The sequence below is a fragment of the Macaca fascicularis genome, chromosome 2, assembly GCF_037993035.2.
Source record: "Macaca fascicularis isolate 582-1 chromosome 2, T2T-MFA8v1.1".
NCBI lineage: Eukaryota > Metazoa > Chordata > Mammalia > Primates > Cercopithecidae > Macaca > Macaca fascicularis.
Genome location: NC_088376.1, coordinates 97,896,685 through 97,901,944, shown reverse-complemented (window position 1 = coordinate 97,901,944; position 5,260 = coordinate 97,896,685).

The following is a 5,260-nucleotide window of genomic DNA, read 5'->3' as shown; positions in this document are numbered from 1 at the left end:
GCTGTGTTTCTCCTCAGGTGAGAATTATAAACCCACTCCAATTACCACACCTTTTATTGTGCCTCTCCTTGTTCCTGTTACCACTAGCCTGCTTACTCACTGTGACACTGCAATTTTCAATTTTCTTTTTTTTTTTTCTTTTGAGATGGAGTTTTGTTCTTGTTGCCCAGGCTGGAGTGCAATGTCACAGTCGCAGCTCACCGCAATCTCCACCCCCTGGGTTCAAAGGATTCTCCTGCCTTAGCCTTCCAAGTAGCTGGGATCACAGGCACGTACCACCATGCCTGGCTAATTTTTTTTTTTTTTTTTGTATTTTTAGTAGAGACAGGGTTTCACCATGTTGGCCAGGCTGGTCTCAAACTCCCAACCTCAGGTGGTCCGCCCACCTTGGCCTCCCAAAGTGCTGGGATTACAGGCATGAACCACGGCACTCAGCCAACACTGCTGTTTTCCTTTTTTCCTTCCTTCCTTCCTTCCTTCTTTCCTTCCTTCCTTCCTTTCTTTCTTTTTTGAAATGGAGTTTCACTCCTGTTGCCCAGGCTGGAGTGCAATGGCACAATCTCAGCTCACCGCAACCTCTGCCTCCCAGGTTCAAGCAATTCTCCTGCCTCAGCCTCCCAAGGAACTGGGATTACAGGCATGTACCATCACGCCCAGCTAATTTGGTATTTTCAGTAGAAGCAGGGTTTCACCATGTTGGTCAGGCTGGTCTCAAACTCCTGACCTCAGGTAATCCGCCTGCCTTGGCCTCCCAGAGTGCTGGGATTATAGACATGAGCCACTGCATCCGGCCTGACACTGCAATTTTCTAAATGAAGACTTATTCACTCATGTATTTATTTGTTCAACAAATGTGTCTTGAGTGCCTTTGGTATACAAGGCATTGAACTAGATGTCCTGGTGATGTGGATCTTGTAAGGTGGCTAAGCTCATAAATAAATAAAACTGTAGTACAGGGGAATGGCAAAGGGACCTAGGTCATGGAGGAAAAGCACAAAACCCAGAATTAGGGAAGGTTTTCTCAGAGGAGATAATGCTGCAATTGGCCTGAAGACCCAACATGAGTCATTCAATCAGGGAGTGTAGGGAGAGAAACCATCGCAGGCACGAAAAACTTTACATAGCCAAGCCCAAAGGCAGGGCAATGATCCCACAGGGTCATGATGGCTGCAGCAATGCTATGTGAGCAGCAGGAAGTAAGACGGAAGGAGAGCAAAGGCCCAGAACACAAACAGCATGCTAGGCATGGTTAAGAGCTTGGCTTATCCCAACAGCCACAGCAGTATTATGAGAACTTCTGGTAGCAGAGTAGTGGCTGGGTTGAAATAAGACAACGCTGGAAGCAGGGACAGTCCTAAGCTTATCCTGAAGAAATGACATAGGTGAGAAGTACTAAAGGGTTAAACAGAGGCAGTGTTACGAGTTGTATTGTGTCCTCCCTCCACCACCAAAATCCATGTTGAAGTCCTCATCCCCAGCACCTCAGAATGTGACCTCATTTGGAGATAGGGTTTATTTATTTATTTATGTATTTATTTTGGAGACGGGGTCTTGCTCTGTTGCCCAGGCTGGAGTGCAGTGGCGCGATCTCGGCTCACTGCAACCTCTGCCTCCCAGGTTCAAGTGATTCTCCTGCTTCAGGCTCCTGAGTAGCTGGAACTACAGACGTGTGACACCAAACCTGGCTAATTTTTTGCATTTTTAATAGAGACAAGGTTTCACCATGTTGGCCAGGCTGGTCTTGAACTCCTGACCTCAAGTGATCCGCCCGCCTGGGCCTCCCAAAGTGCTGGGATTACTGATGTGAGCCACCATGCCCAGCCTGGAGACAGGATCTTTACAAAGGTAATCAAGGTAAAATGAGATAATTAGGGTGGGTCCCAGTCCAATATGACTGGTATCCTTGGTAAAAGGGGAAATTGAGACACAGACAGGTACAGGGGAAAGGCAATGTAAAGATACAAGGAGAACACCTATGATCATGAAGCTAGCTGTCTACCAGCCAAGGAGAGAGGGCTGGAGCAGAGCCTTCCTTCATAGCCCCCAGAAGGAACCAACCCCACCAACACCTCCACTTCCAGCCAAGAAGAGACAATGGAACAATACGCTTCTGTTATTTAATCCACTCACTTGGTGATACTTTGTTATGGCAGCCATAGCAAACCATTATAGGTGGTGACAATGAGAGTAAAGTGAAAGAAATTTAAGAGGTAAACTGAGAAGGTCTTCATGATTGACTGGATGTGGAGAAAGGGGAAGTAAGGAAGAGGAACAGCTAAAATAATGACTCTCTGCCAACTGAATGGGGAAAGGTGAGGAGCAGCAGGGGTCACGGGGAATGACTTCAGAGTTGGACTGGCTGGAATTGAAACTACATCTTGGGAGGTGAGGAAGTGAAGAACACAAGTACAGCTGCCTCCTTTGAAGAGCCCTGCCATGAAGGAAGGACAAGTGAACTGTGGTTACAAGATGACGTGAATTTTTTTTTTTTTTTTTTGAGACAGCATCTTGCTCTATTGCCCAGGTTGGAGTGCAGTGGCGTGATCTCGGCTCACTGCAACCCTGCCCCCTGGGTTCACGTGATTCTCCCACCTCAACCTCCCGAGTAGCTAGGACTACAGGCATGCACCACCATGCCCGGCTAATTTTTGTATTTTTTGTAGAGACAGGGTTTTGCCATGTTGCCCAGGCTGGTCTCGAACTTCTGAGCTCAAGTGATCCTCCTGCCTCAGCCTCCCAAAGTGCTGGGATTACAAATTTGAGCCACCAGGCCTGGCCTTGGAATTATTTCAATAGGAAAGATATGAACATGTTTATGAACTCTGCCTCCATGCCCTTCAGCTTTCTCAGGAACCTAACTCCACCAATTATACATTCATAATAGCATATGAATGGAATTGAAAATAGCAGTTGAAATAGAATGGCATATGAATGGAATATAATACCATATGGATGGACACTGAAAATAGTGGTTACCTAAGTGATACCTGGGCCTTGCTGCCAAACAGAAATGAATACAGACCCAAACAGGGGCAAATCATGGATCCGCAGCCACTCTGCCCTTTGCCTGTCCCTCTACTCTTTCATTTACATCTCCTGCTCCTGCCTGATTATTCTCCCAAGAGGAAGCAATTCTAACTTCCCTCCTACACAATTGTAAACCACAACGAAACTGAGAGGAAAATTCTGGAGTTGTCGAGATTAAAAGAGTTGGTCGTACGCAAGTGTTCATTTCTTGAGGGCAAAGATGTAGTCGCTGGCCTGGACAAGCTACATCCAGAGGACCCAGGTAAGTGGGAAACTGTATGCTCTCATTTCCAAGATGAAGATACTAATGGAATAGAGTGAGATATGTCACAAGATATATAGTGCCTCTGCTACCCTAAACTACACACAATCCTACACTAACCATATGGGGAATTTTCAGTCCCATTCAAAGTAGAGGCGCAAAAGAGACAAAGATTGACATCCAAGGTAGTTTATCCACAGCATTATTTGTATTGACAAGAACTGCAGATAAGCTAAATATCAACCATTATAATGTGAGAAATGCTCACAATGCAAAGTCATATGGAATCAATGATATAGGAGTTAAAAAGAAATTATTTAGGCAGATAGTGAGGGGAAGGAAGTCCTCAGTAATGTTTTCCTTTTAATGAAAAGCAGCCCCAATATCATTCTCTTCTCTAACAAAGAGCAGCCTGTAAAATCAAGCTGCAGACATAGACAAGCAAGCTGGAAGCTTGCACAGGTGAATGCCACCAGTCGTGCCAATAGGAAAAGGCTACCTGGGACTAGGCATGATCACAATGGCGGCTCCACTTCCCTTCTCTTTGCCAGCCATGCGTACAGTAAGGAGCAGACAAGATGGCACTGGCCAAATGGAAAGCCCATTTGCATAATAAGATTAGGGTGTAACTCACCTGTTCCGTCACCTTACACCTCCGAAGCTGTCGTTTCAATTCCAACCGGTCCAACTCTGAAGTCACTCCCTGTGACCCCTGCTCCTGCTCACCATTCCCCATCCAGTTGTCAGAGTCATTTTTTTAGCCCTTCCTCTTCCTTACTTTCCCTTTCTCCACATCCAATTAGATAGTTGCAGTGAGGATTAAATAAAATTAAGCCACTTAATCTATATGGCACATTCAAAAGAAATTAACTATTATTATTTCTCAATACACACTATGTAAATGTCACACCTGGTCAAACCAATCCATGGGCCCTACATAAATCAGACATTGCCTCTTCAAGCCTATCTGTAAAATCTGCTGTGGTCCACCACAGGCCAGCTTTTCCCTTTCAGATGCCCCTCTGTCTTGTAAGAGAGAGAAAACTGCTCTCCTTTCTCTTTCTTTTGCCTATTAAACCTCTGCTCCTATACTCACTCCTTGCGTGTGTCCATGTCTTTAATCTTCTTGGTGCGAGACAACAAACCCTGGATATTTACCCCAGACAATGAAGCTGCTTCATGAGCAGTATAGGGAACTTCATATATAATGTGAGTCAAGGATGTAAAAGGAAAAAAAATCTATACATGCACACACACACACACACATGTACATGCACACATATTACCTAAGACTAACTGAGTGGTTTTATGCAATACATTGGTGGTGGAGCCAAAGAACTGGGTGGCATGACATGATATTATTGTTGTCACACCTTGATTACAGCATGATATGATGAGATGCACATCTTAAAAGTTGAGTGAAAAAAAAATCAAAAGTCTACAAGGACATAACCACACTACTTATGGTAGCCAAAAGTTGGAAGCAACCCAAATGGCCAATTCTAAGGAGTAGAAGGGTAAAGTGTGGCATAGTCATACAATGACATACTATACAGCAAGAAGAATAAATTAACTTTAGCAACAGCAACAACCTGGAAGAATCTCACAAATATAATGTTGAGCAAAAAAAAAGTAAAGGAGTATCTAGCACATGATTCAATTTCTATAAAACTCAACCACAGGAAAAACTAATCCATGCTGTAGACATCAGAATAATGGATACTTTGATGGAAAGTGACTAAAAGACACTTAATGGGAAATTCAGATTTCTTAATCTGGGTATTGACTGCATGTGTGCATTCATTTTGTAAAAACTTATCCAGCTTTACAGTTAAGATGTATGTAATTTTCTATATGTATCTTCAACTTCAGTAAAAAGTTTATTTCTGAAATAATCTTTAAGGAAAAATGAGAAGTACAAGTGACTCAACAAGAAAAGCTAAAATGAACAAGCACCAGTCTATAAACATT